This window comes from Meriones unguiculatus, chromosome 1, assembly GCF_030254825.1.
Source record: "Meriones unguiculatus strain TT.TT164.6M chromosome 1, Bangor_MerUng_6.1, whole genome shotgun sequence".
Lineage (NCBI taxonomy): Eukaryota > Metazoa > Chordata > Mammalia > Rodentia > Muridae > Meriones > Meriones unguiculatus.
Window position 1 is genome coordinate 20,696,090 of NC_083349.1, and position 12,717 is coordinate 20,708,806.

Here is a 12,717-nt window from a genome sequence, read left to right on the forward strand (position 1 = left end):
CTAAGTTGCATACACAGTATATTCTAGACAAGAATTGAATCATCTATATACCATGTGTAGATTTTTAATTATAAGCCTTTTGCTATAAGTTTAAAGCCAAATTTTGTTACAATTATTGTTATAGATTTTTGTTTGTATAGATTATTGTTACAGATTTTAAGCCATGCCCAATGAACTCACTGAGTTAGGGCTTACAGGATAGTCTTAAGAATTTTTTTTTTTTTGAGAGCAAAATGCAGTAAATCATAGAGATAAAAGTTTTTTAAGAGTGAGAGGTAGAACCTTAGAGATAAGAGGCTTTTGGAAGGGCAGAGCAGAGCAAGTAGAGATATAAGAGATCCATTCACACAGTGGCAGTAACAATTTGTGAGAATTTGGAAATGAACTGTGTCAGATTTTGGTCATTGATCTGTACTGAGGTCAGGCCATAGTGAGTCGGTGGAGGAAGAAAGAAAGGATCAAAAAACCGAAACTTCACTGAAGGGAATTTCTATAAGCTCCAAGAGGAAACTGAGAGAGTGCGTAGGTGGCCCAAACACTGGCTTCAGGAAGCTGCAGGAGGGAGCTGAGAAGGGAACAGGGTTGTGAAAGAGAAGCTGCAGGAGCAAGGAAAGGATCACAGACCATAGGTGGGATCAAAGGTGGAGAGAGCCTAGTGGGACAGCAGGCAGGGCTACAGTTCCCAGGGGGAAGAAACAAGAAAATCTACAGTGTATCGACCTAGGAAGGCACAGAGAGAGAAAGAGAGCAGGTGGAGTGGGAGCAAGCAAGGAAAAGAGTCCCAGACTGCCTGCCGTAGGCAAGACAGGTGGGAACTGAGAGAGCATGGTGAGACTCCAGGCAGGACCGCAGTTCCTAGGGGGAGGCAAGAGAAAGCTAGAGAGAGGGAGACAAGAGATCAGAGAAAAAGGGAGATGGTAAGTGTCTTTAGTAGAGATACCCAGACACAGCAGGCCACAGCCGTGAGTTGTGTGCTGAGTGTCCAGGCAGCTGCCTTATGAGGCTGTAGCTGACTGTAGGAGTCAGAGAGACACTTATGGCCTAGACAAGGAGAGGGATGTTTAAGAAGGAGAGAGAAGTAGCTGAGAAGGCAGACCCTAGAGTTGGGGTTGAATTTGATGGATGGCTGGGGCCAGCAGAAACAAGTGATCCGTACTTAGAGTCAAATCGGCAGCTTGATTCAGAGTGGGTGAGTTCGGATGGGCAGGAATTTCTTTATGCCGCTTCTGGGCTTCAGCACCAGACGGAAGGAGGAAAGGAAAGGAGAGTGGGAGGGAGGGAGGGAGGGAGAGAGGAAGGAAGGAAGGAAGGAAGGAAAAAAGGAAGGAAAGAAGGAAGGACATGACTGGTCCTGGGTATGGTGTAGGAGAAAGCTTATCGTAGATAAAATGGAAGGAAAGAGCATAACAAGGGGCAGGGACATCTGAGGGAGTCCAGAGTGAACAGGACCAGACTAAAATGGGACATGTGAAGAGAGTGGGGGAGGGGAGAGGAGCCAGCATCCAAGAGGGGTGGCCTGGGACAAGAGACCAAGGGGGTAAAGGGTAGTCAAAAAAAGGTCATCCAACCAAAAATGGTTGGATTATATAAGGAAGGGCTACTGGGGGAAGGGCAGCCCAGACCCTGTGCTGGAGAAGTTTAGGGTAGAGGGTGGGAGAGGTCAGCCATACCCGTAACAGGTAGGGAAGGAGGGATGCTGGGAGAACCTGGCATCTAGAGACTGCTTTGCACCTCACTTAGCCATTTTTCCTGGCTTTGAGACCTAACAGCAGCATCGGCTGCTGTCTCAGGAGTCTTGGCTGCAGTTCCTACCACCCACAGAAGCATCTCAAAACTGTCTGTAACTCCAGTTCAAAGGGATCCTGTGCTCTCTTCTGGCCTCTGCAGGCACTGCATGCATGTGGTGCACAGACATACATGCAGACAAAACACACATACATGTAAAATAAAGTAAAAACTAAAAACAAACAAACAAACAAACAAATTTACTGAGGTATAACTAAGAAAGTAATTACGGCTGTTTAGTGCTTATTGGAAGAAGCAAACAGGCAAGAAAACTATCTAAAGAATTATTTTGTTCGTTTGTTTGTTTTGATACATGGTTTCTTTGCGTAGGCCTGGCTGTCCTGGAACTTGCTCTGTAGACCAGGCTGGCCTCAATTTTAGAGATCTGTCTGCCTTTGCCTTCTGAGTGCTGGGACTAAAGGTATGTGCCACCCTGTCCCATTCATCTAAAGAATCTTTGGCAGGCTTTCTCATAGGTATTAGCAAGACTGATGATTTTTGTCATTGTTGTTGATCATCATATGCAAGGCCATTGGTTTGGTGGGGGAGCTTGAAACATTTTTCATTGGCCAGCTTAATTTCAGAATTACCTATGGGTCTTCTCTATTACAACGTTGTGGGAAATAGTAAGAATTTATCATCATTATTAGCATACATTGTGTTCAGTAAAGTGAAATGCAGTTGTGCAACTGGAGGGGCCCATGTGGCAGCATTCTGTAGAAGGATAAGATCGTTGTAATTATCTATTTGTTAAATCAGACTCCTGCATGAGGAACAAGCCCCTGGAAGCTTTTTGAAGGAATTCAGTTAAATTCAGTATCTAACTGACAATTTGAAAGAGAAATAAAATCCTATTGAGTCATTTTTATAGTATTGTCTAGCAAGGCTTTCAAAGACACCACTTGAATATTCTGACTAATTACCCAAAACTGTGAGTTTGATGACAAGAGAATCTTTTTTTTAATCTTTTATTAATTACACTTTATCCACTTTGTATTCCCCCATAAACTTCTTCCTCCTCCCATCCTGATTCCACCCCCTCCCCCTTCTTCACTTATGCCCCTCCCCGAGTCCACTGATAGGGGAGGTCCCCTTCTCCTTCCTTCTGATCTTAGTCTATCAGATCTTATCAGGAGTGGCTGCATTGTCATATTCTGTGGCCTGGTAAGGCTGCTCCCTCCTCAGGTGGAGGTGATCAAAGAGCAGGCCAATCAGTTTATGTCAGAGGCAGTCCCTCTTCCCATTACTATGTAACCCACTTGGACACTAAACTGCCATGGGTTACATCTGTGCAGGGGTTCTAGGTTATCTCCATGCATGGTACTTGGTTGGAATATGAGTCTCTGGAAAGACCCCTGTGTTCAAATTTTCTGGTTCTGTTGCTCTCCTTGTGGAGTTCCTGTCCTCTCCAGATCTTACTATTTCCCACTTCTTTCATAAGATTCCATGCACTCTGCCCAACAGTTGGCCATAAGTCCCTGCATCTGCTTTGATAGTCTGCAGGGCAGAGCCTTTCAGAGGCCCTCTGTGGTAGGCTCCTAACTTGTTTCCTGTTTTCTTCTTCTTCTGATGTCCATTCTCTTTGCCTTTCGGGATGGGGATTGAACATTTTAGTCAGGATCCTCCCTCTTGATTAGTTTCTTTAGATGTACAGATTTTAGTAGGCTTATCCTATATTATATGTCGATATGAGTGAGTATATAGCATGTGTGTCTTTCTGCTTCTGGGATAGCTCACTCAGGATGATCCTTTCCAGTTCCCACCATTTACCTGCAAATTTCATGATTTCCTTATTTTTCATTGCTGAATAATATTCCATTGTGTAGATGTACCACAATTTCTGTATCCATTCTTCAGTTGAGGGGCATCTGGGCTGTTTCCAGCTTCCGGTTATTACAAATAAAGCTGCTACAAACATGGTTGAGCAAATGTCCTTATTGTGTACTTGAGCCTCTTTTGGATATATGCCTAGGAGTGGTATGGCTGGATCTTGAGGAAGCGCTATTCCTAGTTGTCTGAGAAAGCACCAGATTGATTTCCAGAGTGGTTGTACAAGTTTACATTCCCACCAGCAATGGAGGAGGGTTTCCCTTTCTCCACAACCTCTCCAGCATGTGTTGTCACTTGAGTTTTTGATCTTGGCCATTCTGATGGGTGTAAGGTGAAATCTCAGGATCGTTTTGATTTGCATAACAAGAGAATCTTTAATCGAAGACCAAAGGAGGTTAGGGTGTGGACTCTGTAATTAGCTTTTGAACTAGTATGTGGGTCCCCTACCAGTTGGGTGCTAGCTTAGGTATAAGGTTTTCCTGTTCACAGAATGCTCATATGTCAGTCATTGAGTGAAGAGACTTTGAGTGTAGTGTGTAATTGTTTTTTTTTTTTGTTTTGTTTTGTTTTTTGGTTTTTGGTCTCTGTGTTGTTGTTTAACCATTTAGGATGTGGGTGTAGAGGCTAAGATCCTCCAGCGGACAAGAGAACCCATGTCCCTGTCATGTGAGACATGAAGCGTCATTCATCCTCATGTAGATTAAAAGGCGGTTTTCCTGATCAGGCCGAAGAAGCTGGAACTGGTCCGGGCCAGAGACAGGAGCAGCAGGCTGGCAGGTTTTATTTCCCTAGGCATACTTTTCCATAATGAGACTAGCATGCAACTTTTCTCTGATGGGAAGGGTACTACTCGGGCCTGGTGTTGTCCTGGCGTTCAAGTGTACTGTAAAATTCACCCATTTTACTCAAGTATTCAGTTTTTATATGCCTGTTAAAATTGTTGAGCCTCAAAAATTATGACTTTTAAATTAAAGCTTTTTTAGTATCAAAATAAACTTTGAACCATAGATACAGTCCTTGGAGAGACTGGAAACCTGATTTTCCTGATTCTTTTTTTAGTGTACATTAAAAAAAAATCATAGTTTAAAAAAAACCTTTTTATTCTTTGTAAATTCCGTATCACGTACCCCAATCCCACTCTTCTCCCTGTCCCTTCATATCTGCTCTCTGCCCTCGCAACCTTCCCTTAACCCAAAAGAAAAACACCAGCAACAAAACCCCATCTCATTGTGGAAGCTGTGGTGTGTCACAGTTTGTTGTCACACGATATACTTTTTGTCCACATGTGTTTACTTGCGAATGTTCGTTGCAGTGACTCATTGGTCTGGTTTGAGGACTCTGGCTTCTGTTGCACTATCAATACTGCACCCTCCCCAAGACTCCCCTTCGGCATCCTGTTGCCCTGTGTCATGGAGTTCCTTTAGCTTTGGATCTGCAGGACCAGCCCCTTTGAATGCTCCAGCAGCTCATAGATCGCTTAGATGTTGGGTGGGCCAACTCAAAGCCCTGGATCTGGGTCTGGGTAGTAGCTGAGTTGGTCAGCTCATCAGCTATCCTGCACCCGTATCACCAGAGAGAGCTCTCCAACATTGCCCTGGCTAGCTCACCCAAAGCTGTAGATGGCAAGGGGCAAGGCCAGCTCTCCTGCTCTCATGCCCTCTGGGCTGGCTCACCTCCCCCCCTCCCCCACCACCGGGGCCAGTTCCACTGTGCTGTCCAGACAAGATGCAGGCCCTCTCTCAGGAGTGCTGCAGCCAGTGAGGGCCAGGACCAACTCTCCCATACTCACGCCACCAGGGCCAGCTCTCCTGAACCCACACCATCAGAGCCAGCTTGCTGCCCAGGTGAGGGTTAGGGCCAGCTCAGCACAGTGCTTGGACATCAACAAGGCCTCAGGGGGCAGCCCAGACCCGGGGACATCTGCATGGCCTTTGGTGGTAATTCAGGTCGTGGACCCTAGCTGCAGCAGGACTCCAGACCCAGAGATGGCTTTTGGCAGAAGCCTTGGGCCAGGACATCACCATGGCCTTCGGTGATTGCACAGGATCCTCCTACAATTTCACCTTTCTCCACAGCGTACAAACCGCTTGGCTTCACCTTCTCTCCCATCTCTTTACTGTGTATTCCATCTTTCCCATCCCTCCATCACATATTTGCTCACCATAGTGGTACCTGTGACAGGCTTTTGGGTGTCTTTCTCTGGGCTGCCCAGCCAGTGGGGCTGGAGGGGGCTCTTGGGATAAATGTCATAGTTTTTAATGACTTGGTTTCTCCAGAAAGTTTAACAAAGTTAGAGAGGATATGAGTGATTAGATACACATCTTTAAGTCAGTTTTGTTAGCATGAACAGGCCACCATAAACCTAGGAATTTCTAAGTATTTTTTGTTTTGTTTTGTTTTTCTCTGTGTAGTCCTGACAGTCCTGGAATTGCTCTGTAGACCACGCTGGCCTTGAACTCTGACATCTGCCTGCCTCTGCCTTCTGAGTATGGAGATTAAAGGCATGAGCTACCATGCCCACTGGAATTTTTTAAAAACCCTGTCTAGCCCTGGTTGTTCTGGAACTTACTCTGTAGACCAGGCTGGCCTCAAACTCACAGAGATCCCCCTGCCTCTGCCTTCCCAGTGCTGTGATTAAAAGTGTGTACCACCACAACCTGGAATTTTTAAATCTTAATCATCAAACATATATCATTCTTAAGTCCCATCCTTAAGTCTTGTATAACTAACTCAGACTTGGTTTTATAACCTTATATTTTACATTTATTAAACATTTTTTTCCTCATGCCTACTCACTGTTTCTTTCTATTTTTCTAAACAAGAGTCAAATCCAATTATATAAATAGCATGCCTTAGCAAATTAATATTACCTGCACAGAAACCTTTAAGTATTAACCTTTTTAAGCTCAGTTTTCTCTGTTTGGAAGTTTACAGCTTTTCAGCTACATCCCTGGTGATCTTATGGATCCTGAGATAAAGAAAGCTTATACTCCAAGGAGAGCTTCAAAGAGTGGGGGAACATTTATTTTTTTTAATGAGAATCTAGAAGAGGCGACATATTCAGAGAGCCAAACATCTGTAATTACATTTAGCCATTTTAACTTTTATATATGAATTTCAGTTGATTAAAAGAAATGAAACACAAGACATAACATGAGCAAATAAGCTAACCAGTTGTTGTAAGAAATTTTCTGGAAGGGGAGGTGTTGGGTTATCTGGGGTTCTCACTCAGTTTACACAGCAGCGTCTCCATTGCTGCAAAGGTAGACTCTCGCTCTATTTTCAGTCTTTAGCCTGTACATTCTGTTTTTTGTTTGTTTGTTTGTTTGTTTTCTTGAGGTCTCCTACAGATGGGCCTACTTGAATACAACTAGCTGGGAGGAGTGACTGGGAACTCGGGGGATGATGTGATGACCTTGACTCCTGTATTAGTCAGTGTCCTATCACTGTAAAGAGACACCATTACAGCAACAACTATTATGAAAGAAAGCATTTAATTGGGCTGGCTTACAGTTCCAGAGGTTTAGTCCATGATCAGCCTGGTGGGGAGAATGGCGGCAGGCAGGCGGACATGGTACTGGAGAAGTACCTGAGAGTTCTACGTCTGGATCCACAGGTAGCAGGAAGCGAGACCTTGGGCTTGGCGTGGGCCTTTGACACTTCAAAGTCCACTGCCAGTGACACACTTCTTCCAACAAGGCTGAATCTCCTAATCCTTTCAAATAGAGCCACTCCCTGGTGACCAAACATTCAAATCTATGAGCCTATAGGGTCTATTTTCTTTCAAAGCATCACATCTAACTTAAAGGCCAGCTGTGATTATGTTAATCAGGCACATCTGGAGTCATTATTAAGAGATTTTAGACAAAGGGCGTTTTTTATTCACAGCCATTTTACCTGTGTCTGCAGATGGAGGCAGACAACCTGAAAGGCATAACAAGTATTTTTCTCTTATGAAGGTATCAAGCTGCCGATACTGTAAGATAACCTGGAGGCCATCAAACAGAAAACTATAAAAATAGGAGCAAGAGTTTCCAGGCTTGGTAGGGTATAAACAAAGGCAGACCACAGACATAAGGCAAAGGATTCCCAAGAGTAGTTTCTCTTCTTGGCCACACAGCCAATAGGCTTTTTCTGCACAGAAAAATTTGCCCTGCATCCTGTGGCCATTCTGAGGTGAGGTCCTGTACTCACCTGGACTCACTGGCTCGAAAGCCTGTTAGGATATCCGGGGTTGCTCCATCTACATTTTGAAGTTCCCACTGTGCGGCTCTTGAGGCAACCATTTACCCTTTGGTGATGACAGGCTATCTGGCACCTCATCTTGACTTTATGGCTCATTTCCCACAAGCTGGAGGAGTCCTTGGGGAGAAGGGAAGACAGGAGTTAAATACACTCAGGATACAGTTGCAAGTGAGAGCTGTGCAGCAGAGGTGGGAATGTTAGGATGAGCTGGGGTGTTCTATGGAGGAGGAGCCTTGGACTGTTCTCCTTTCCATCTTTTATGAAGTTGTCTAGATCAATTTGGAAATTAAAATTGAAGGTTTTAAAATTTGGGCCAGCAATGGCGATGGTCCAGTGTGTACTGAGGCCAGATTGGAACCAGAGCTGAATGAGTGTGGCTGCTGAGGTCTCCCAGAAATGGAGCTTTTAAAAATTAGTCTGCAAACAGGTGCATCCTTTGACACAGACAGTTTAGAGCCCATGGTGGTTGTGGAACCAAGGTAAAAGCAGGCATTAAATCCAGCACGTGGAACATGCCTGGAAGGTAAGAGGGGTGTTTCTAAACTTTACCTTCCAGGAGTCAAGAGACCACAGGGCCAGTGAAAGCTTCTAGAACTCCCCCTGCCAAGCAAGCCTTGCTGGCTTGTGCAGTTTCCAGAACTCTTGACTGAGCAAGGCTCATTTGGGGCCACAGAAAGCTCCTGGAACCTCCAACAAAGGGAGTCTCAAGACAAGACAAAGGAGACTCCCATGAGCCCCTGGAGACCTCATTTGGGTACCTTCAAGTTAGGTCTCATGGGTTATCTTGTTGGATGTGTGGTCTGGCCAAATGAAGAATTGCTTCTTATCAGACTAAGTCAAAGTGAAGCGGAGAGATAATGGGAGGAGAGAAATGTTTGATTGTTTTATAAGTAAAGGTGAGGTGATGATGGATAGAAGTTTTGTGAGTGATAGATGGATTCAGCAAAGATGCCATATGGTCATGGTCAACAGAGCCAGAGCCGCTAGTGGCCTTCAGAAGTTCAGGGTCACTGGGAATGGCCTGAGGTCTGGAAAAGATAGAGAAAGGTGGGAGGAGGGAGAAAGGTTAAGTGATAGAAAGAGACAGATGGTTCTGGCAGGCTCACTCAGGGCCTCAAACTGGTCTGCAGAGAACACTAATAAAGCCCCCAGAGCCAGAGGCCCCATCAAGGGGGCTTGCACCTCTCCTGGAGGCAGAGGCCCCTAAGGCCAGGAGTCCCAGGTAGACTGGTGGCTGTTTAACTTACATAGTGAGCTTAGTGGGCACCTGTGCTCCCAAGAGAAGAGTTTCTAAGACAGCTCCAAGGACAATAAGAAGTCAAAAGGTCCTAGAAGGAGAGCTTGGAGCAGCTTGCTGTTGGCAGGGGTCCCAGATGTTCTCTCCAGTTCAACACCAAATGTTAGATTTCTTAGACAGGGGGCAGAAAGGAGACCCGTCCAACCTCAGCAGAAAGGAATGTTTATTTTAAACACGAGAGGACATACACAATGGAAAAGGGGTGTCTGTCAAAGGGGAATGGGGTACTCGGGGTTTATAGAGGAGGTTTGGGGAACGGAGCTGCTGGGGCTACATGCAAGGCTGCAGCTTCTCCCTCCTGGAGTTGTTTGTCCAGAGAAGGTTGTTTCATCTTTAGAAACTGCCTTGTCCCGCCTATGAGGATGAGGGTCACAGTGGGCAGACAAGTTTGGCAATGGCAGTGGAGGGGAAGGAGTTGGAGTTTCAACATAGGGCTTTAGTCAGGGTTTGGCAGAATTTGTTCAAGGTTTGCTCCAACAACTGACATCAGTCAGCGCTTAGGGTGTTTTGTTTCTGCAGAGCCTCGGACACACATTTATTTATCTAGAAACTTCCAATCTTGTCCTCAGAGAGGAGACATCCAATGAAGCGGTTCAGACATCTGGAAAGAAGGAGCCATTTACAAACTCAAGTGTGCACAGAGATGTGCCCACTGCAGGAAATGCTGGGCACCATTAGCCGCCTTCAGTGAAGGAGACGATAGCATCAACAGGGTCCTACCTGTGTCAATACACGCTGTGCCAAACTACCTGTGTCAATACACGCTCAGGACTTGTCACTGAAGATGATACTCGTGACAGTGTCTCTGCTGGACGGCAGGGCGACTGCAGCTAGGCTACCATGATGGGGCATGCTGCATGTGCTAGCCAGCAGAACATGTCCGTGAACAAGCTCTAAAATTAGCATGACAGATCGGCAGGCTACTGGAGAACCCTGTCGTTGTTGTGTTGTGTGTGTGCACATACATGCGTGTGAAAGCCGGAGGTTGATGCTGGGTGTCTTCCTCAATCACTCCACCCTATTCTTTGGAGACAGTTCAACGACGGAGCTTGGAGTTCGCTGCTTTGGCTAGGTTCACTGGCAGATGCCACTCCCAAGGCTATGGTCCAGTCTATAAGGACATGAATTCTTCAGACTTGATGGGCCCAGCCTTTTGACACTGCAACATAATGCTATCACCTATGAAGTTCACGAATCCTGCACCTGAGATACTAAAGAATGCAAAAAACAAAACAAAAACAAGGGGCTGAAGAGATGGCTCGGTGGTTAAGAGCAGTGGTTGCTCTACCAGAGGACCTGGGTTCGGTTCCCAGCACCCACATGGCAGCTCACAAACTATTTGTAACTCCAAAACTGACACTCTCACACAGACATACACGCAGGCAAAACATCAGTGCACATAAAATAAAATAAATAAATGATTAAAAAACAAAAGCAAAACCAACAAACAAAACATAAATCCTCAAGGGTTGGTAAGCTTGTTGCCTGGTGCTTCGTTTCTTGCTAGAGAATATCACTCACTTTACTCCCTGGACCTCACATTTATGTGGCTTGCTCTTTGACTGACAGCACTGTGGTCCTGCTCCCCCAGTCTGCTTTCCATGGTGTAACCATGGATGGCGGGGTGAGGCTCCCAGGCTGCTGCCCTTCCACTGTACCTTCGGTATCAAGGTTGTCTTTCTGCCCTCTTCCCAGGTGTCCAGATCATGACATCCAATTTGTCCCTGAGCTAACAGCTGGCACCTGTCTTGTCTTCCCATCCTCTACCTCTACAGCTGCAAACTCGGGCTGGTAACGTGGAGCTATGGTTCCCCCATTCTCAGGCAGGTTCGAGGATAAAAGGGAATGCTTATTCTGTTTCAAGCTCTAACTCTTAGCTGTTCACTCTCATCCTTAGAGAGCTGGGCATCAATGGCCACGACAATGGTCACCCCACTTCTGAGGCTTCTTGCTTTCCTTACTGCTGTGGGTGAGTGGCATTCAAATAGCCATCCATACCTGGTAATTTCCGGGCACCCCTGTATTCACACATAGGCTGAAAGCGCTTAATATGTACCCCAGCTTTCCCTGCTTGGGGCCAAATGGCCGGCTTAGGGGCTTTGCCCACTCTGCTTCCCCTCCCTGGCTGCTTCCTCAACATCCTTACTGGTTCTCCAATTTTTCTGGGAGGGGGAGGAGACCAGCTTAATCTTAATGTCTGAGGACCTGCCTGAGGATGCCATGAGAACCAGAAAGCGAGGCAGATAGGTCCAATACCACACAGAAACCAGTTTATTGAAGAGTTGTTAGAAGTGAGGGCCTGCAAGCACCATAGCCAGAATTGTTGGAGTCCCATACTCGGGGGTCAGCCTGGAGATGATCTGTATGCAGCAAGGGCTGTAACATTACTGCAGGCTGCTGCATGGGTGTGGACCCTGGTGTCCTGCAGGGTGCTACAGAGGAACACGTGAATCTGGAGTTTCCCTGCACAGGCCAGGAAGTGGCTGCTGGCCTAACCTTTCTCGCTGTGTGACTTTGAGAGAGTGACCTAACATCTCTCCCTCCGCTTTCCCATCTCATTGGACTGATCTTCCATTGGCAGCCCTGTCCTCCATGTACTTGGCTTTCTTCCCTTTACAAATTTATTTTATTATATAGTCGTATGTTTGCATTTATGTCTGTTACCACACACGTTCCTGGTGCCCTCATAGCCCGGAAGAAAGCAGATAGCCTGGAACTAGAGTTACAGATGGTTGTGAGCCACCATGTGGATGCTAGGAATCGAACCCAGGTCCTCTAGAAGAGCAATCCATGTTCTTAACCACTGAGCCATCTCTCCAGATCCTTGTACTTGACTTTAAAATGCAAAGAGTGTGTGGCTTGGATCTCAGGCAGCCCTGTGACCCCCTATTCCATCCCAGTGACCTGTCACTGTTCTGGTGGCTACACCTCATTGAGGTACCTCCAGACTTTATCCCATCAGCCTGTGTGTAACGTCATCTCTGGGCCACTTCTCCTGTCTCTGGCCAATGCACATAACACACAAGGGGGTTTCCAAGGCTATTTTGGCACCCTAGAAACTGCAGCTTCTGCTCCAATCTTAACACTTTAAAGTGAGTCAGGGGGCAGAAGATATATGGGCGAGAGATGGTACTTTGATTTTCATGGGAAAGAATGGGTAGAGAATGTCAGGGCCTTGGGTACAAGGGCTGTTCCTGACTGGTTGGCTCCAGCCCTGGGGCCTGATGGCAGAGGTGGTCACAGGAGGATAAGAACTCTACAAAGAAGAAGTAGGGGATGTACATCCAGGCCTGTAGTTGGAACCATGGACCGGTGCATACTAGTTTCTAGGAGTTAGCTTGCTCTGGGAGGGGTGCCTTTCAGTGTCAGAGAGACCCCAGATACCAGGGCAGCATGAAGACACAACAGGGGCAAGGACACAGAGGTGCTGAGATGGAGGGGTGCCTGAGGCTGAGTGAGGTCTTCCTGCCCCCCTTCCTCTGGGCTGAGGTCCAGCATGGCTCGTTGGAAGGGGCCATTTCTTCTCATCGCCAGGAAGGGACACAACCCCCTGGGCTGTG